At 44.3% G+C, this 21,808-nt stretch overlaps 1 long non-coding RNA gene across 1 annotated transcript; it reads left to right on the top strand.

Annotated features, from left to right (window-relative positions):
- Positions 1-381: 381 nt before the first annotated feature.
- On the top strand, positions 382-14,062 carry LOC119868454. Its single transcript, XR_005386324.1, has 3 exons — positions 382-1,178; positions 5,828-5,942; positions 12,709-14,062. It is a non-coding gene; the product is annotated as an uncharacterized LOC119868454 (long non-coding RNA).
- The last annotated feature ends 7,746 nt before the right edge of the window (positions 14,063-21,808 follow it).

Genomic DNA, 21,808 nt, shown 5'->3' with positions numbered 1-21,808 from the left:
GGCTGCCCCAATAAGTATCTTATTTAGAGAGGTAGCAGTGGTGACAGATCCAACAGGGTTATAAGAGGCAATATGGTGTAGTACAAAATGCATTGCCCTGAAGCTTCAATAGCCCTTGATTCTAGTCCTAATTCCTTTTTGCAGACTATGGGGATTTACGCTTTAGGGGTTCACATTTCTTTTCTGAAAAAGGTGAAGTTTGCAGAAAAATGTATCTTTTTAAAAAAATATTTTATTTATTTTTTATGAGAGAGAGAGTGAGCAGGGGGAGAGGGAGAAACAGAATCCCAGGCAGACTCTGTGCCAAGCACAGAGCCCAGCATGGGGCTCAATCTCACCCTCCTGAGATCATGACCTGAGCCAAAGTCAAGAGTTGGATGCCTAAACAACAGAGCCATCCAGGCGCCCCAATAAATATGTACCTTTAAGGTCTCATCTGGCTCTGACGGCTTCTAAGTCACTTACCCAAGATCACAGAGCCAGGATTTGGTCCCAGGCAGTTGTGTTCCTAATGGCAGTGTGCTTTGCCACGGCCCTACATGGATGTTTATACAGGACTCACCGATCAGATTTGGTAAGGGGTTAGCTGACTAGGAGAATGTAGGTGCCATTGATAGGATGGTGGAGTCAAAGAAGGAAGCTAGCCTCATGGGGAACAATTATGTTTCAGACATGCTGAGTGTCAGGGGTTAACGGAACATCTAGCTAACTGTTGGAAGGATGGTAGAGCAGCTCTAGAGAGAGACAGGGAGGAGATTTCAATTTGGCAATCGAAGACTTAAAGGCGATACTGAAAGTTATGGAAACAGACAAGTTTATAGAAAGAGGAAGTGAGTATAGGAGAGTGAAGAGCAAAGAACTGTCGGAAGTGAGAAGAGGGGGAGAAAAAGCCAAGAAAGAAACAATTGAGTGTGCACCTCGAATTAGCTACTTCCATTTGCTGGCTCTTTCATCTCTTCATTTGTAAAACGAAGGGGTTGGAGCCAGTAAGCTACAAGGCTTTCAGGTGAGATGTTCTATGCATAATCAGAAAAGGTAGAAGAGAACAGAATGCAATGGAAACTGAAGAAGAGAGTTTCCAAAAGAAGGGGTCACTTGCATCCAATGCTGCAGATGAATCAGGGAATGAGGACTTAGGCGAAGCCACTGCAATTGGCAATTTGAAGATCCTCTCCACGGTAAGGACCTCTCTGTCCATCTTGTGCCACTAATTTTCTGAACCCTTTCTTCTACCACTTCTATATGTGAACATTCCGCAAAATTCTGTTCTCTGCCCTCCACAGAGGTTCAGTCACTCTCTGAGATTGACAGTTATCTCTACAAGGTGAATTAGAAACCTCTGGTTTAATTTCTCTTTTGCCCTTTGATTCACATTTCCAACTGCCTGTTGGATATTTCCATCAGTTACTGAAATTTGGCTTGCTGTAAACATAAGAATATGAAACATAATAGCTAACATTTATTGAATATTCAAAACAATAGCTAATGTGTATAACTTACTCTGTTTAGTCCTATGAGTAGATACTTTCTTAGCTTATTTTGCAGTTGAAGAAGCCGAGGCTCAGAGATGTTAAATAGATGTCACACAACTGGGATGTTGCAGAGCCATGATTCTTCCTGATTCCAGAGCTCAAGAGCTTAATAATTTCACTATGATCATTCTAAAATCAAGTCATCATCATTATTTCCTAAATTAGCTCAACTGCCTTACTTCCCTATTTCTGCCTCTTTCTCCTCCAACATCTTGCCTGTCTTTTAGAACGGGTTCTCATCCCCTTATACTCAGATAGCTATGAAACTTTCTGCAGTTTTCCCCCTCCCAATTCTGGACATGTGACTAGCTTTATGAAATTCGGAAGACTTCCCTTTATCTACGTTAAAGCCCAGACTTATTAGTATGGCCAAAAGATCCCCTTTACAATCCAGCCCTGCACTTTATCTGCACTGAACACCTAGGCATCAACAAACATGACAGAAACATTTATATCTGCAAGCCTTCACTTATATGGCCCTCTGCCTGGAATGCCTTCACCACCCTTCACCAGAACTTCCACTAGTCTTTCAAATCTCAGCTCTATTGTCATTTCCTCTGCCTGTCAAGACTTCTCGGATTCCCAACTCTTTCTTCTGATAGAATTTATGTTCCCTCCTCTGTGCTCCCTGACAGTGACCATTTGTGGATATAATGGTGTCTATCAGAAGCACATTAAACTGAGGTGAATGAATCATTTAAAGAGTTATATATATAGAAAAATATATATATATACATACCCCCTAACAATTCCCAATTAATAAACATTCTGGGCACCTGGCTGGCTCAGTCCGTAGAGCATCTGATGCTTGATCTTAAGGTTGTGAGTTTGAGTCCCACATTGGGTGAAGAGATTACTTAAAACAATTTTTTTTTATTATTTATTTATGATAGGCACACAGTGAGAGAGAGAGGCAGAGACACAGGCAGAGGGAGAAGCAGGCTCCATGCACCGGGAGCCCGACGTGGGATTCGATCCTGGGTCTCCAGGATCGCGCCCTGGGCCAAAGGCAGGCGCTAAACCGCTGCGCCACCCAGGGATCCCTAAAACAATTTTTTTAAAAATGCGCCCTATAGTGAGGTACATAGAAAAAATGGATCTAATGTTTTCTCTAGCCGCATGGGCCTCTCATGACACCAAATGGGGCTCGAATTTATGAATTTTTCAACAACATGGGTCCTAACTGCATTTCCATGATTCCTCAAGGACTCAACTCATGAAATAGCAATCTGTCACGACCTGATTATGTAGAATTTCTTGAGAGAAAGTATGTTGGTCTCCAGCATGACATCTTTCTCATAGGTTATTTTTTTTGGGGGGGTGAAGTAAACTATAGTTTCTTGGGAGGAAGCAAAAGTGCAAAAGGAAGAGGAGTTGATTGAAAGACAATTAAAAGAAAAATGTTGATTAAATAATAGCACAAGTGGTCACATGGATCTGGCAAAAATTGTGAAGGTCATTCTTGGATGACTAAAGTTTGGGAAATATTGCCACTCCTGTGGTGACTGGGAGAACTGGGCTAAATTGTATCCTTGGAGAGTCCAGCAAGATACTCTTACACTGACTTGCAGAGAGGATTACATTACAGTCTAGTGGGTTTGTGGAGGTGGATTCCTGGTCCTGACTTGCTGGTCTCTAATAGAGGGCTGAGGAAGCCTATTCTGAGAGGGCAGGTGCATGGGCAGGCCCATCAGGAGAGGCTGGGTCAAGGCAAAGACTGAGACAAGGGCAGAGCAACCCCAACCTTGATAGCTCTAAACCTGTGTTTCCAATGGCCTTCTAACTATTTCGTGGATGTTCCTCAGGCACCTCTCTTAGTATGCTGGAGTCAGCTGGTACTGGCAATGGATTATTAATTTTTTAAGGACTTAATTTTTTTAGAGAAGTTTTAGATTCACAGTAAAAATTGAGAGGGAGGTACAGGGATTTCCTATGTACCCCTGCCCCCATTCACAATGGCTTACTCCATTATCAATATCCCCCATCAGAGTAGTACATTTGTTGTAACTGATGAACATACATTGACACATCATAATCACCCAAAATCCAGAGTTCACCTTAGGATTTACTCTTGCCGTTGTACATTCTATGGGTTTAGACAAATGCATAATGACATATATCCACTGTTATAGTATCACACTTAGTGTTTCCACCATCCTCCAAATCCTCTGTACTCTATCTATTCATCTCTCCCCCAACCCCCAGCCCCTGGCAACCACTGATCTTTTTACTGTCACCATAGTTTTTGCCTTTTCCAGAATGTTATATAGTTGAAATCATACAGTAGGTACCTTTTCAGATTGACTTCTCTGAACATGTTTAGTTTTATATGCAATCACCAGACCATTTTTCTTTTCTTTTTTTTTTTTCAGACCATTTTTCAAGGTGTCTTCCATTTTACAATCCTGTCAGCAATAAACGACTGTTCCTGGTGCTCCATATTCTTCCCACCATTTGATATTGTTAGTACTCTGGATTTGGGGCACTCTAATAAGTGTGTGGTGGTATCTTGTTGCTGTTTTAATTTGCATTTCCCTAATGGCACTTGATGTGAAGCATATTTTCATGTGCTCATTTGCCATTTGTATATGTTGTTCGATGAGGTGTCTGTTAAGGTCTTTGGCCCGTTTTTCAATCAGATTGTTTTCTAATTACTGAGTTTTAAGAGTTCTTTGTATACTTTGGGTAATAGTTCTTTATCAGATATGTCTTTTGCAAATATTTTCTCCCAGTCTGTCATTTGTGTTCTTATTCTCTTGTCATTGTCTTTCACCGAGAAGTTTTTAATTTAAAATTTAAGCTTATCAACTCTTTCTTTCATGCATTATGCCTTTGCTGTTGTATCTAAAAAGTCATTGCTTTACCCAAGGTCATCTAGGTTTTCTTCTATGTTATCTCCTAGGAGTTTTAGTTTGGTGTTGTACATTTAGTTCTAGATCCATTATGAATTAATTTTTGTGAAGAGTGTAAGGTCTCTTTCTAGATTTTCTTTCTTCTTTCTTTCTTTCTTTCTTTCTCTCTTTCTTTTCTTCTTTCTTTCTTTCTTTCTTTCTTTCTTTCTTTCTTTCTTTCTTTCTTTCTTTCTTTCTTTCTTTCTTTTTGCATATAGATGTTCACTTGTTCCAGAACCATTTGTTGAAAACACTATCTTTGCTCCATTGTATTGCCTTTGTTCCTGTGTCAAAGGTCAGCTGACTATATTTATGTGGGTCTATTTCTGGGCTTCCTATTCTGTTCCACTGATCCTTTCCTCTATTCTTTTGCCAATGCCACAAGTCTTGATTACTGTAGCTTTATAGTAAGTTTTGACATTGAGTTTTGTCAATCCTCTGAATTTGTTCTTCTCCTTCAGTATTATGTTAGTTATTCTGGGTCTTTTGCCTCTCCATTTAAACTCCATAAAATCAGTTTGCTGATATCCACAAAATAACTTGCAGGGATTTTGAGTGGGGTTGCTTTGAATCTCTGGATCAAGTGGGGAAGAGCTTACACCTTGACAAAATTGAATCTTCCAGTCCAAGAATATGGAGTATCTATATATTTAATTCTTCTATGGTTTTGTTATCTTCCTATAGATCTTACACATATTTTGTTAGATTTATACCCAAGTATTTCATTTTAGAGGAATGCTAATGTAAAATGTAATATTGTAATGTAATATTGTGGGTTTTTTTTACATTTTTATTTATTTATGATAGTCACAGAGAGAGAGAGAGAGAGAGAGAGAGAGAGAGAGAGAGAGAGAGGCAGAGTCACAGGCAGAGGGAGAAGCAGGCTCCATGTACCGGGAGCCTGACGTGGGATTCGATCCCGGATCTCCAGGATCGCGCCCTGGGCCAAAGGCAGGCGCCAAACCACTGCGCCACCCAGGGATCCCTAATATTGTGTTTTTAATCTCAAATTGCAATTGTTCATTACTGGCATTTAGGAAAGTGATTGACCTTTGTATATTAACCTTATATTCTGCAACCTTGCTATAATTGCTTATTAGTTCCAGGAGTCTTTTGGTCAATTCTTTCAGATTTTATGGACAATTATGTCATTTGCAAACAAAGGCAGTTTTATTTATTACTCCTCAATCTGTATAACAACTTTTTTTCCTTTTCTTGTGTCATTTGCATTAGCTAGATCTTCCACTACCATGTTGAAAGGAGTGGTGTGAAGGGGACATGTTGGCTTGTTCCTGATCTTAATGGGAAAGCTTTGAGTTTGTCATTCCTTTGTGGTCTGAGGGCAGACATTGTATGATTTCTATTTTTTGAATTTATTAAAATGTGAGGATTTTTTTGTCACAGAATGTGATCTCTCCTGGTGAATGTTCCATATGAGTTTGAGAAGAATGTGTATTCTGCTGTTGTTGGGCAAAATAGTCTATGGATGTCAATTGTATCCAGTTGATTGATGGTGCTGGTGAGTTCAACTATGTTCTTGCTGATTTTCTACCTATGGATCTGTCCACTTCTGACAGAGGGGTGTTGAAGTTTCCAGCTGTACTAGTGGCTTCATCTCCTTGAAGTTCTATCAAATTTTGCATCACATAAAGATAAGGAAGACTTTTTCAAGATAGGGGAGAGAGATCAGGCTTAACTCTGAATACAAAAAACAAACAAACAAACAAACAAACAAAAAACAGACAAATGGGGATTTAGAGCCAAGGAGAAGAAGGAGAGGGTCATTGGATGGAAAGTTACAAAGAGGAGATGTTAAGGATGGAGGATTCTTGCTAAATTTACCTCACAGTCTTGTTAGAGACGGGCCAAAGACTTAGAAATCAAATATAGGAACTGGAGAACTTGATCAGATATCAAAGGTAGGAGGATGACGTAGCAGGAGTCTTTGCTAAAACTGGGCTGGACAGGCCAAAGACAGAGAGGGCCACAGTTGAGGCCTAGTGAAAACAGGACTTACAGGAACCTAAAGTGTGGTTAAGGGGAGGGTCTTTGTCAATTTCTCCTCCTGTTCAAAGAAAGAAGAGACCTTCTTCTTTCCTCTAAAGATTTAGGTCCATTTATCATCTGATCACCCTTTTGTTCATTAAGGACCAGTTTTTGAGACTTGGTAGTAGAAGGTATTTGTTGGATGGTGTGAGCCATCAGGCACTCAGTAATGGGAACTTCCATGAAAAAAAAAGTAAAACAAAGATTAATGTTAGAGAAGGTTATAAATCCAGTTCCTGAGCCTAGAGCTAGTCAGAAAATGTCTATATACTGGGCTCAGAGCATCTTTCAATGGTGGAATGAAGACAACAGTGGAAATCTGACAGATTTTTTTGGTTTGAAGTTTGCATGGTTATTTCTTAGAGGAGACCATGGAAGATGCACATATCCCAGTGAGTGTCCTACAGGGCCCACAGAGCAGCAGGCACAAAGATCACCCATATATGATCTGCTGTGGTGATGACTCTTTTGAATTCATATCAAGTTGTCCAGCTTCAGTATATAGGGCTTCTTTGGATTCTGGGGGAAAGGTCAGCTACAAGACAACCTGCAGTCCCAATAAGTTCTGGGCATTCATGGTACCAAATCAGGAGAGAGGGAGAAAAATTGGAAATACAAAGTTGGAGAGTTGTAGCCAGACACTGAAGGAAATGAAAAGAATTAAGAATTGGTAAGGACTGACATAATGTGTAGGATGACAAGACCCAGTCCAATTTATAGATAGATAACAAAGTGGTAAGTAAAATGAGTTTAACAAGAGTTGAAAAATAGCTCAAAGACAATGAATGGGAATAGCATCTAATAAGCCACAAAGACATGCTATGGTTTTTGATTGAGACATAAAATTTCTCTTAGTCACCCCCACCTTTTTGATTCTTGCTTACAAAATAAGACTGATCTCATTAAATTTGGCCTGATTACTAACATAAATGTGGGAAGAGTGGTAAGTGACCACATAGGCCTTTTTTAAGTCTGCCTTGCTGAAACTTTTTTTTGAGATGGGGTGGTGTGGGGGGGGGAGCAAAGGGAGAGGGAGAGAGAGAATCTTAAGCAGGCTCCACCTCGCACAGTGCAGAGCCCAACACAGGGCTCTATCTCAAGACCTTGTGATCATGACCTGAGCCGAAATCCAGAGTCAGATGCTAAACCAACTGAGCCACCCGACCACGCCTGCTGGAACTTTTCATAAGTAATCTCACATTAGACCTTCAAAAGCCTTCTGGAGCCAAGCCAAGAACTTGCCACCAGATTTCGCCTGTAATACCTATAGATTTGGGTGAATTTCTCTCTTCTCGAGATTCCCCCCCCCACACACACACAAACAACCTGCTCAGAAGTGACCCTCCTTATTCATCTGTAAGGCTGGGAACCCTGTAAGTCAGGTACCAGGCAGTTTTCTCAAGAGGGCTTTGCAGGCATTGGTTCCATAAAAGTCAACCTTGTTCCTTAAAACTGGTCATATCTGATTCTGTGCACATCATTCTTAAATATGACATTCCGATCAAAGCTTTGGTTATATAGGCAATGTTTCCAATTATACCCTATTACAAAGAAGATAGATTCTTATTGAATTTGTGCAAATAATTATATTGCCACAGAAATAAAAATGCTCAGTAAGAGTTTTCAAATTCTGGAGAGATTAGTTTGGGAGAAAAGATAAATGTTTCATTTCTGTTTACAAAAGAATAATTTACTAGTTGTTACAAGTATAGATAACTTGACAGAAAAAAGTGTTTATTAAATCCAGCATCAATATTCCAAACAAAAGCCATAATTATCCTTCATCAGTTCACTCAGTCCCATGGAATTCATCCTTGCTCTGCTTGATCTTGGGTTGGCAGTTTTATGAACCCACTGGAGTTCTGAAAAATATTTTTTTTAAAAAAGTAATTTCTAGGGCAGCCCTGGTAGCGCAGCGGTTTAACGCTGCCTGCAGCCTGGGGTGTGATCCTGGAGATCCAGGATCGGGTCCCGCATCGGGCTTTCTGCATGGAGCCTGCTTCTCCCTCTGCCTGTGTCTCTGCCTCTCTCTTTGCTCTCTCTGAATGAACAAATAAATAAATCTTAAAAAAAAAGTAATTTCTACACCCAATACGGGGCTTGAACCTACAACCCTAGGACTAAGAGTCACAGCTCCACCAACTGACCCAACCAGGTGCCCAGAGTTCTGAAAATCTGGACTCAGTTCAGTGGTGTGGTCTCAAAATCATTTAAGCAATGCCATCAGAAGCCTGTGTCCCAGACTACATGGCACAGTCCTTTCCAGGGCTCGCTGAGACTATTAAATTTTCAGGATTTTTGTGAGTGGGTGGCCATCACATTGGTAAATCTGAAATTGGCCAGTGTGGGCATATTTACACCATAGGAATCATCAAATAAAGTCTCCCTCCACCACCCACCCATATCTGGTTAGTGAACACTTACCAGAACACCACTGGGCACTTCCAACTCAATTTGTCCTAAACTGAGCTCCCTATCTCCTCCCATAACACCTGCTTCTCATCCTAAATTCTCAATCTCTATGTGAATTATGTTCCCATAGACCCAGCTATCAAACAAGAAATCTCTGGAGCTGTCCATGGCTCTTTCTCCCCATCACTCAGCGTTATCAATCACTGAATTTTGTCAACTCTTCCTCAGGAGTATTTTCCTGAACTGATCCTCTCTGTCAATATCTTAGTTCACACTCCAATCATCTCTTGCCTTCAAGATTGCAGTAGCCTCTTGAGTGATTTGCTTACCCCTACTACATCTGGACATTATTTCCCACGTAATCCTCCTAAAAACCCTCAGTGCAGTCCAGTCACTTGCCATCATATAGACTATAGGAAGCTTTCCTTCACCTGTGGAAGAATGTCCAGGACCTTCAGCAGCCCCCACAAAAGCCTGCATATTGTGGCCATGAGTCTTCCTCAGACACATATTCCCACTCCTTCCTATGATACACCCATTGTCCAGTATGAATTGCTTATCGTTCCCTCAGTGTGGCCTACACTTTCAAAACTTTATGCTTTGGCCTATGTCATTCCTTCTGTCTAAAATCCTCTAAACCACTCAGAGCCTGGAAAATTTCTCCTCTTCTTTAAAGACCTAGCTCAGAGGACACCTGTGTGGCTCAGCTGGTTGGGCATCTGCCTTTGGCTCAGCTCATGATCCCAAGGTCCTGGGATCGAGTCCCACATTGGGCTCCCTGCTTGGTGGGGAGCCTGCTTCCCCCTCTCCCTCTACTGCTCCCCCTGCTTCTGCTCTTTTTTTCTCTTTCATATAAATAAATAAAATCTTTTTTAAAAAGATCCAGCTCAGGGCAGCCCTGGTGGCTCAGCGGTTTAGCGCCGCCTTCAGCCCAGGGCGTGATCCTGGAGACCTGGGATCGAGTCCCACGTCGGGCTCCCTGCATGGAGCCTGCTTGTGCCTGTGCGTGTGTGTGTGTGTGTGTGTGTGTGTATCTCTAATAAATAAATACAATCTTTAAAAAAAAAAGATCCAGCTCAGAGTTAATATCCTTGGTGAATTCTCCCAAGAAAAGACAGTCTCCTCCCCCCACCACACACGCAGTCTGCTTGTGCCTCTAATAGGGAACTAATCACACAGTGTTGTTGCTATGTTTTAAAGGTCTGGCCCCCTCACCATACCGTGTCTTACCCCAGAGATTCGCACAGCACTTGCAACATAGTGAGGATGCCAAAAATGTTGAAAGAATAGATGAGAAGGAGAATGAATGGAATTGATTCCTAGCTTTAATAACTGGATTGTTTCCCTGTTTATTGCGTAAAAGCCCCAGCCTTAAGCCCCCACTCTGGTGCCCCCAGCTTCTTATTCCTACCTTGGTGCCCTGTGTGACACCTTAGTCTTCACAAGAGTAGTGCTTTATCCAGCTCTTGCCAAACCTTTTGACATCTGGCATCCTGCTCTGGAAGCCTGGGCCACATGGCAGAGCCTCTTTCACTGGCTGCCAACCACCTGCCTGCCTGGGCTTCCTTCTAGTGTCTGATGCATTCCAGATGTTTGCTCTGTCTGTTGAAACAGCTGGCTGGGGTTTCTGTTGCTGCTCCTGGGATCTTCTGCTTTCCCCCAGTCTGCCCTCAAAGTTTTGGCCATCTCCATTCTTGCTTCCACTGCTACCAAGGGAGTCTCATTTTTATCACTATCCAACCAGAAGATTAGGTAGAGCAAACTGATTAAATTCATGGACTCCAGACTTTAACTGTCTAGATTCAAATCTCACCTCTTCCACTTACAGCCAGTTGTGCAATCTCGGGGCAAGTCACTTCATCTCCTTGAAGCACAGTTGGCTCACCTGCAAAAGGGGCATGATAATGATAGCTACATTATAAGGTCAATGTGAGATTTTTTTCAAAGATTTTATTTATTTGAGTGAGAGAGAAATAGAGCAGAGGAAGGAGAGGGAGAGAGAATCTGAAGCAGACTTGCACTCAGCGCAGAGCCTAATGTGGGGCTCCATCTCACGACTGACCACAAGAGCATGACCTGAGCCAAAACCAAGAGTGGGACCCTTTAACGGAATGTGCTATCCAGTCGCCCCAGGTCAATCAACGTGACATTTAAATAGGATAATGGGCTTAACACAATACTTGGCACATATTACTCAATAACTATTTGCTATCATTATTATTTGTATGTTTCCAGTATCTAGAACAGAGCTGGCACTCAACCAACCGTATGTGTTGAGAGGGAAGGAGGAGAAAGAATAACAATCACTGGCTACTTAAGGTTTCCTGATCAAAGTCTACTCCACCTGCTAATTCCACTCCCACCTCACGATGTAAATACATTATGGCCATTTGTTTCTGCCACTCACCTATTTCTTTAGTTCCACCTTCTCCAGGAACCCTTTGTAGTTGAGAGCCAATAGCTTCAATCATCCCCACCTGACTTGTAAAACTCTCACAATTGCCCACTTGCACTTTTCACTGCAATTACATGCATTTATCCTGATTCCTTAGCCGCTGCCACCCCCACCCCCGCCCCACCCTGGTTGCACTGACCCCAAGATGCATCGCTGGCATCTCCGGGCTATACATTACACTGAATCTTAGCCACTTCTCCCTCCACCACGGGTATGTGCTTTCTGCATTTTCGGCATTAGCCCTTGTTGCCTCTGATCGTCAGGGCAAGGACTGCATGTAAACTAATGAGAACAGCCAGAGCCTCGAACAGAGAAATGCTTGAGAATTGTTTCATGGGCAGCCCCGGTGGCGCAGCGGTTTAGCGCCGCCTGCAGCCCGGGGTGTGATCCTGGAGACCCAGGATCGAGTCCCACATCGGGCTTCCTGCGGGGAGCCTGCTTCTCCCTCTCCCTGTGTCTCTGCCTCTCTCTTCGCTCTCTCTGAATGAATAAATAAATAAATCTTATTAAAAAAATAACCACTCTAAAAAAAAAGATAAAAAAAAGAGAATTGTTTCATGATGGAGAGAAGGCGGAAGCAGAAGCTGGGGAGGGGATAGGATTTGTGTATTCACTTACTTTTCACCCCAGCAGGAGCAGAAAGCATGCCTCTTCTTTTCTGTTCTTTGGCTACATTCCTCTCAGAGGCCAAAGCCGGCAAGCTTGGACAATGCAAATGAGCTGTGGATGGGACTTAGCCAAGGGGTCCCCAAAGGGCTGGCTGGGAGGTATTAGAAAGGGAAGGTGCCCTACATATTTTTCAGCACCTTCTTTGTTTCCCCCAGTGGCAAACTACTCTTTTCTCCTAAAGACACAATATCAAAGTGCAAAAGCTCCCTCCCAACAGATGCCTGAGTCTCAGAGCATTTTGCAGACTGGGTGGTCCCCAAGTCTCTGGGGATACTCAGACTCCCGGGAAGTTGTTGTGCACTCTCTATGCACAAAGCCCCATACAAGGCAGTGTAAATCCCAGGCGGAACTGGAAGCTTTCAATCACAGGCTCTAGCTGTGGCATAAGAGGCACAGCAGAGAAATGGTGATGATTGTGTGAGCATGAAAGAGCAATTGAGCCTACCAGCGCCGAAAGGGGACAAATTTAGGCAGTTCTTTGCTAACTTCCTGCTATAGATCTACCGGTTTCATTTGACCTTACCCAGGAAAGCACGCTGTGAAGAGGGGCGTGGGCACAGCATGGGTAGGGCCCCTTGCCCAGGTGAAAGTCCATTCATTCACCTATTTAAATGGACTGGGTCTGGGACAGATTCTTAGTTCAGTCTCAGTCCCCCTTCCCTCTCCCCACTCATTAACGACTCATGGTCCATTTCCTCTCTAGGACTGTGGTCTCCAGCAAAGGTGCCATAGGTGCCCAGTACAGACGCCCCAAGACCCCACAGAAATGCCTGAAAACTCCCCATCTAATTGTGCCTTCTTGGACCGCTGCCTCAGCGAGGTCGGCCATTGGAGCCGGGACAGCTTGACCTTTGCTAGGAACTCAGAGCTGCCGGAGGTCTAGAACTGAAGGGAAACCGAGGCAGAAGCCCCGCTGGCGTCTCTCCCTCACCACTTCCCCTTCCATCAGGGAAGTGAAGGGAAAAGCTTTAAAGGACAGCGATGGGTTAAGCTCCTTATAAGGAAGCGAGCCTCCTCTTTCCTGTACAGCAATCGTTTTGCGCTCCTCTATGTTTTAAAGTACGCGGCAAAGACGACGCCGGACAGGCTTCACCCAAACCATTCCCCCGGGCGTGGGGGCCAACTAGGAGCCAAGGGAGAGAGGACGGAGCGGGGCGGGGAGGAGGCAACCGAGCGAAGCATCGGAGGGATGAGTCATCAAAAAGAAGCGAGGCAAGAGAGCGGAACTAGTCACCGAAGCCGGGAAGGAGCCGAGCATTCATTAGACGGGCGTGATGTCAATCACATCCGCTCCGCAAATGCCCTGAGAGCCTTCGGGGCCTCCCAGACCGGAAGAAGGGTCTCGGTGGGCGGGTCTAACGGCCTTGAAATCGGAAAAGACCGAGCGGAGCCGCCTTCAGAGGAGTGCGTTTCGGCACCGGCAGGCTTCTTGGAAAGATGGCGTTTGCCATCAAGGTCACATGGCCACCTTACGGGACTAACGGAAATACTAACTGGGAATAATAGGAACGGCCCTCTGTGGGATCCGGATTTTCAGAAGCAGTCTCAAATCAAAATCCACCCCCCTCTCCAGTAGACTCATTTGTCAGAACACATGTCCTAAACTACAACATCAAAACAATATGTGGAGGGGTGGAGTTTCACCAGGGCTCTCCTCTCTCTAGGAGCAGGAGATCTTGAGGGAACCCAGGGGCCAGGGTGACAGCAGAGTCCCAAGGCAGCACCGATGCTCCCCACTGGGTCTGCCATCTCACCAGATCTATGTTAGGCTAAAGACTGAGCAGCTTGGTCTAACCTCTGACTTCTCACCTGTTTTGAAAGGTTGCCTTGTACATTGAACCAGAGAAGTTCACCTACATTTAGGCTTTACTTGATTGGATAAGAAATGTGAGTTTACCCATAAATTCATCTGCTTGTATGTTCTTTTGTTCATATTCTTGCTGACTCTCCTAGCAGCTGTTACTTTTTAAAAATTTCAAGCCTAGGGGATCTGTGGGTGGCTCAGCGGTTTAGAGCCGCCTTCAGCCCTAGGATGTGATCCTGGAGACGGGATCAAGTCCCACGTCAGGCTCCCGGCATGGAGCCTGCTTCTCCCTCTGCCTGTGTCTCTGCCTCTCTCCCTGTGTCTATCATGAATAAATAAATAAATAAATCTTTAAAAAAAATTTCAAGCCTGGGGGCATTGGGTGCCTCAATGGTTGAGCCTCTGCTTTTGCTCAGGTAGTGATCTCGGGGTCCTGGGATCGAGTCCTGCAGGACTCCCTCTGCCTATGTCTCTGCCTCTCTGTGTCTCTCATGAATAAACAGATAAAATGTGTTTAAAAATTGCAAGCCTGTTGAAGCTAAACTACAGGATAAAACGGGATTTGTTAACTTCTTCACCTATCTAGGGAGGGGGCTTCCACTTCTGTCGCCCTGTAGTGTAGAGACCCTGGAAAAGCAGGGCATATAAAAGTAGGGATCTGAGAATGGAATCCTTTCAATCGAACTGATTCCTTGCCTTTTCACTTAGGCCATCTCCACGCTCCTGCTCACAATCCAAAGGCCAGACTAAGAGCTAGCCCAGGATTCATTAGCACTCAGAAGAGCCTGAAAAGGTAATGCCTCTAGAGGGTAGCACACAGCAGAGAATCGGACTCTAAGAGGGCCTGAAAATGGAGGCAGCATAGGGGGGATTGGCTTTTTTACTGGTTCAGTCTTGTCCTTGCCCAGTTGGGGCCACCCCAATTCAAGCCACCTCCTCAATCTACCCTCTAACATTGCCCCATCGTGAGGCACCATCAGACCAATCTGGTTTCACTTTTATTGATGGCTTTGAATGTATTCAAGAATGGGGTTTGATGGGGAAAGTTTGCCACCATTTATTCTGTTGTCTGAGGCCCTGGTTCTCCTTCCCCTAATCTTTCAGAAGGGCTGTAGAAAGCCTAAGTGTAGCCTCACAGAGCGGATTTCTTTTGGAGGAGCTTGGGCTCAGTCATTCTAGAACAGTATAGCCCACTTGGGAGGAAACAACAGTTAAACCTGAGTGCATGGAGGAACCAGACCCTTTTACCATGACTTCCTTGGCCACCCTAGGGACACGTGACAATTTCTTGTGCTCAGGTGTCAAAGAGAGCTTCTATCATCTGTTGAGGATATTCAAGCAATCTTGAGAGTGTGTGTGAGTGGGCGGTGGGTGGGAGGAGTGGGGACTTGGCAAATACGGTCCTATAATTCTAAGGAAAATACATGTCCCCAGGGGTACTCTGAGGACAAGAGCAACTTTGGAGGCAAAGGGAAGGACATCCATGAGGCCTGGGGTGGCACTTTCCCTTTCTCCCTCTTCTTTTCCCTCACCCAAACTACCCCCCTCCACCAGTGTCTACCCTAAGGAAAATGTTCTACCCTAAGGGAAGGAAGCTAGCCCTATCCCTAGATGCCTGGAGGCAGTCTGGTGCCCTAAACTTAGGAAGGAGACTGCTACACCATTGTGCTATAGTCTTTTTCTGACACCAGGTGGCACCAAATTATAATCATAACTGAAGAAACAGGCAGGAAATGGACCTTGAGAGCCCTTGAACTATCTTCCTCTCCCTCCCTGCTCCCCACACAGATTGAAGAGGAAGAACCCTTTATGATATGGTGGATAGCTCTGCCTCAGTGAAAACACTCTAGTCTAGCTTAAGCTAGAGCCACTTCCAGGTAAAGATCCCTAGGATTTATATGTGGCCTTGGTCTCTGCTCTTCCTGGAGACCTATGTCTCAGTCAGAAACAAGGTGACTTTCCTGGAATCTTTCCAGATGCCTCCATCCTGTAGAAGAGTTGCTTTTCTGCAAGGAGGTTAGCGAAGAATTACAGGCATGAGACCTACAAAGGCTATGCTCATCCCCCCCCCCCCCCCCCCCCCCCCCCCCCCCCCGCCATGCTGATCTCCGTTCGGAAGGACTACATACTACATACTCTTTCATGGGTATGCTGGGAATGACCATGTGTCTCCAAGTTGCGATGTGGCCGACCGGACCGGCCTCATCACCTCTTGCAGGCAAATGGGACTGCTTCCAGCACCTCTGACCCACTCCATAAATTCCCACTCCTAGGCTCCTCCACCTAAAAAGCTGTCCTCTCTCAGCCATTTCTGTTTGTCCAATCTATCCCACTTATCGAGGTGCAGAGAGACCTCCAAGAAGCCTTCCTTGATTCCCTCCAGTCTGAAGGGGCCTCCCGCTCTGCTAAATTGCTATAACAACTTGTGCCGTTTGCCTTATTCTTATACTTTATATTGTAGATCTCTGTGAACATATCTCCCCTACAAAATTGTGAGCTACCCAAAGGCAAGGGCTATAGATTGTATTTCTTTCTTTTTTTTTAATAAAGATTTTATGAATATATTCATAAGAGAGAGAGAGAGAGAGAGGCAGAGACCCAGGCAGAGGGAGAAGCAGGCTTCCTGCAAGGAGCCCGATGTGGGACTCGATTCTGGATCCTGGGATCAGGCCCTGACCTGAAGGCAGAGACTCAACCGCTGAGCCACCCTGGCATCCTTTTTTTTTCTTTTAAATCCTGTACTGACGAACACGGTAGGCACTCAATAAATAATAATAGTGTCTTACATTCGTATAGTGCTTACTGTTTACAAAGCATATTTACATCCATTTTCCCATTTAATCCTCACAACGGCCCTGTGAGGTAGGTGTTACTGTCCCCATTTTGCAGATAAGCCAACAGACTCAGAGAAGCCAAACAACTTTGCCAAGGTCATACAGCTAGGAAGAGGCAGAGATGGGCCTGAATGCACGTTTTCTGGCCCTAAATTCAGTTCTCATCCTTCTGTGGCCAAGCTGTTGGCTGGAAATCGCTTCATGGAGACTGAAGCCATGGGGCTCATCATGGGGACTGGGAAATGGGAGATCGAAAGGTCAGACTCCTCCTGTTTCATTTCTGCTCCCTTCTCTCCTCCCTCCCTCATTTCCAAAGAGGATTTCAGAATGCGATCTTATTTTGTTTAAGAATGTGCTGGAGTGAGATGTCCTTGTGGAAAATGTGGGGTGAAGACAGGACAGTAAGGTGTATTCACAGCCAGTGACTAATGGATCTTTGTCAGCCTGGAGGGAGGTCCCTGGTCTCTCTGATAATTTAATTAACAATTTGGATGGGGACATTGATGGCGTGCTGATCAAATTTGTAAATGACATGAAGCTGGATTCAGGAAGATCCCAGGAGGCCATAATGAACCAGGAAAATGAAATGTAATGTTTCACAGTTTGTCACAACCAAATGCTTCAGTGCAAGGTAGGAGAGACATGACTTAATAACAATCAGTGTGAAAAGGTTTCAGGAGTTTGAGGTGCCTGTAAGCTCATTATTTTTGACACTAGCTGCCCCAAATGCTAATGCATTGGAGGCCAGGATGCAGGAACCCACAGTTGGGCTTTCTTCACTGCTCATTAGACCACAGTGGAAGATTGTCTTCAGTCTCAGACACCACATATGAACAGGGGCATTAGCATCCTGGAGCATGCACCATGAGAGACAGACACCAGGAGGGTGGGAGGATTTAAAACCGCCATGTATGAACTACCGGAGCTCTTTAACCTGGAGAAGGGATCACCAGGATGATGGTGGTGGTTCAGGAACGAGTTTTCAAATATTGGAAAGTTTGTAATATAGAAGAGGGATTCGCCTTATTTTGCTTTGTAAGAGGGTGCCATTAGGAGCAAAAGGGTGAGTGTTATGGAAAAAGATATTTTGACTCACCCCAAGGAAGAACTTTATAATGGTTTGAGATGCCCAAATATTGTGCAATGATCTCCTTTGAAAGAACAAGATTTTCGCATCACTGGAGGTATTTAAGCAGAGACAAGATAACTATTTGGGAAGGAGGTTACAGAAAGGAATCAAGCATCAGATCATAAGGGTGGGGAATTAGGCAACCATTAAGGCTGCTTTTGACACTGTAATTTTGAGATGGGGGGGTTGCTGGAGGTGAAAATAGTCTTAGCTTTCAGAGTAGGTACCTCTTAACCTGTTCTTATCTCTGTTTCTAGTCTCTCCTCCTCCAGCCTGCCCTGCATCTAGGCTCCAGAAATATTTTCCTGAATACTTTACCATGAGACCTACCAGCTCAAGTATCATAAAATCTCAGTAACCCTGGTCATCTGGTTTGAACCTTTATCAGATGCTTCCATTGCTTTTACATCATCCATATGGAGTGGTTGTCCAGTGGTTGCTTGATTATCTCTGGAGCAGCCTACCTTTTGGGAGAGCCCATTCCAATTCCAGAGAGTACTACCAGTACTACCAGTCATTAAAAAGTTCTTGCTAAAAACAGCAGTGTGCTTATATTAGACTAAGCAATGAGCTTAGAATCTTTTTTCTCCTCTGTTTTTAAAATTGTTGGTAATAAATTCTACAAGGACTTCAACGAGGCTGGCGTCATAAGCTGAAACTTTTATTGTCACTTTTTCATTTTTAAAAAAAGAGGGGGAGAAGCACCTTTCTGATGTCAAACCAAAATCTGCTTTTCTTTCACTTTCATCCATTAGCTCTCAGAGCCCTTGGAGTCATACACAGGACAAATCCGCAGCTTCCTCTTCCCCATGAGCCCAGTCATGATTTGCTGACAATGGACACATCTCTTGGGATTTGCCAGTTCCCACACTATTCTCACCACCTTTTCTCTGCACATACTTTCATTGACATCTCCCTTGAAGTGTGATGCCTGCACTGAACAGACAGGTCCTCAAGTATGGTCTGACCAGTGCAGAGTAGCACAGGATGATCACCTCCTTCATTCTGGACATTATACCCTTACTAATACAGCCCAAGGTCACAATACTTTCTGTAGCAACCAAACCATGCTTCTTACCCATACTCACAATGAGCTTTCATTTACCCCAAAACTCCTTTAAGCGCATCTCTCACATCCTACATTTGCAATGTTAAATTTGGGACTTCAAGGCAGGGCACCTGTGGGGGGCTCAGGGGTTGAGCATCTGCCTTTGGCTCAGGTTGTGATCTTGGGGTCCTGGGATTGAGTCCTGCATCAGGCTCTCCGCAGGGAGCCTGCTTCTCCCTCTATGTTTCTGCCTCTTTCTCTGTGTTTCTCGTGAAAAAATAAATAAAATCTTTAAAAATTTTTGGGGGGACTTCAAATATATGACCTTATCTTTGTCCCTATGAACTTGTATTATCTTGTAGTGAGTCCATTACACCAGCCTCTTGACATCTCTGTGAAACCTGATTCTGTCATCTCACCTTTTGGCTCTCTCTCCCAGCTGTATGTAATTTTCAGGTTTGATCTGATGACAGTAAAACAGAACCCTGTGGTATGCAGTCGTTCAACAAGCTAATAACCAGCCTAGGTTTATCTTTACCCACCCCACATTTCTCCATGGTGTCCCAAGTATCATGAGAGGATGTTCTGTTGAACTCCAGATACATCATAGGTCTAGCATTCTCCTCATCTATCCATCCAGACACCCTAGCAAAGGAAATGAGCTGAGCGGGGAGTTACTTGTTTGTCGTGACTCTACACAGGGGCTGAGAGAGTGTCGCTTCCTTTTGTAAGTGCTCACCAGCCACCCTCTTAATCATTTGTTCTAGAATCCTGCCCTCAATCAATATCAAACGTATTGATCTGTACCTTGTGGGATTCATGTCTTCCCATTTTTTAGAGTGTGGTGTCACGTCTGCCAGTCTCTAAGCTTCAGTGTGCATCTTCTCCGCTCTCCATAGGGTTTTCAAACTTGAGCTGCAAGTCCTTGCAATGCCCTGGGCTGTTTATCGACCCAGACTCTGAGACAGAGTTACTCAGGTAAGAGCAGCTGAAAGCTCTCTTCGCCTGAACTCCCTTTTAGGAGTCTCTCCGTGGTGCTCACTTTGTCCTTTCTACTCTGAAAACCCTTCTCCTTACAGAAGAGAAGAAACAAAAGAGAAGCTGGGAGGGGGCTGTTTTCTCTCCCTCAAGCCATTAGCAGAAGACAAAAGCAAGGTGTCCTATCACATGCAGCAACACTCCAAGTCTTCTGCTGGTATGAAGACCACCTGGCTTTTGCATCTGATGTTCTGCCCTTTAACTTGAACCCTCTGCCCTCACTGCATCTGGAGCATACCTAGACCTTCTCGTCTCCATGCTTGGCCTGAGGCTTGTCTCCTAATTTGAAATGCCCACTCTTCCAGCAGGACATTCAAATCCCTCTGTAGCCTTTCTCTAGTTCCTTTAACCTTTACCATGCAATTGAAGTCACATGCTAGATTCTGCACTTTGTTCGTTTTATCATAGTTCAGTCTTGTATTCCTGACAGTATGCATCCCAAAGGGGCTGTCTTCTATCCCTCATAGGATATAAACTAACATAGGGCCTGGCCTCCAGTCCTGATCATCATACTCACTTCCTATGGAGATTTCCATATTGATCAACCTCTGGCCCTTCACACACACCACAAGATCCCAAGATAGCTGTGTCTAGCTCCCCAAAGGACTAATATAGAAACCAGATAAATCTAAGGATGCAGGCTGGACCCAGTCTAGGCAGGAATGATTTTTGCAATGTGAAATAAAATACAAGGATAGCTTCCACATCTCTTCAAACAAGGAGCTGGGCTTTGCAGCTGGGGCTCAGGGCTGGTGGTCAGTAATGGGGCTGAGAATATTCAGGCTAGCTGGTCACAGGACCGACTGTCAGTTAGGTTGAAACTTTGCCTGTCTTGCAGGCTACCTCTTCCACCTAGGCCTTCCAAAGGTGTGAAAGGCCAACTGTAATCTCCCATTGATGGGCCCAAACAGGATTGGACCTGTGTTTGCTGCAGAACCTTGAGCTCTTAGAGGAGAACTCTAGAATATCTAAAGCCTTTTCACACAGAGAGCCTCCTAATTCAGGGGCGCACACACACACACACACACACACACACACACACACCAGAAGATGAGGTCCAGTTTGGTAATATCTGTGATGGAACAATCACAGGATCATAACAACAGAGACTCTGAATTGACCTGAAAAGTTCATGTAATCCAGTGCTCTGCTTTCAGAAGGATGAACACCAGGGCTTTCCTGAGTAGCCAGTTATTCAATTTGGCAACTATTACTGAGGACTTACTGAGTGTGTAGTAAAGTCTTTTCTTGTGTCTAATTTACTCTTTCCCCCTCTCTCATTCTCGGAAGAAATGGAGACTAGATCATCAGCTCTGCCCTTACTTAAGAGGTACATTTTTGAGGATGATATAGCACACTTGGCACACAATGATTGAATGTTATCTCATCAGCTTCTTCCTTTCTAAATAATAACAATTTTAAAAGACCTGGTCCTTTGGCACATTGATTTTGCTCCGCTCCAGACCCTCTCCAGCTTTTCCATGTATGCTGAAAATGTGTTGGCCAAGGGTAGACCCATGAATGCTTTAAAAGGCTTAAAAAGAAAAGGACCAGGGCAACTGGGTGGCTCAGTGGTTGAGTCTCTCTGTTCGGCTCAGATCATGATCCCCTGGTCCTGGTATGGAGCCCCACATCCCTCCCTGCTCAGTGAGGAGTCTGCTTTTCCCTTTCCTTCTGCACCTCCCCCACTCATGCTCTCTCTCTCTCTTTCAAATAAATAAATAAAATATTTTAAAAAAATAAAAAGAAAAGGACCATGGGAAAGGTCATATATGATTGGATGGAATCCTGGGTCTGCTTCTAACACTAACTGTGATGTCAGCCTTTCCTGGGCCCATTTCCCCAGTTATAAAATAAGTGGGTTGGACGACATGCCCCTGAGGTCACTTCTAATTTGAAAACTCAGATCACTTCCCAGCAACTGCATGCTATATTTTTGTTATCATATGC

This window comes from Canis lupus, chromosome X (genome assembly GCF_011100685.1).
Source record: "Canis lupus familiaris isolate Mischka breed German Shepherd chromosome X, alternate assembly UU_Cfam_GSD_1.0, whole genome shotgun sequence".
NCBI classification, from domain to species: Eukaryota; Metazoa; Chordata; class Mammalia; order Carnivora; family Canidae; genus Canis; species Canis lupus.
This window is presented reverse-complemented; position numbering and strand designations above follow the sequence as displayed.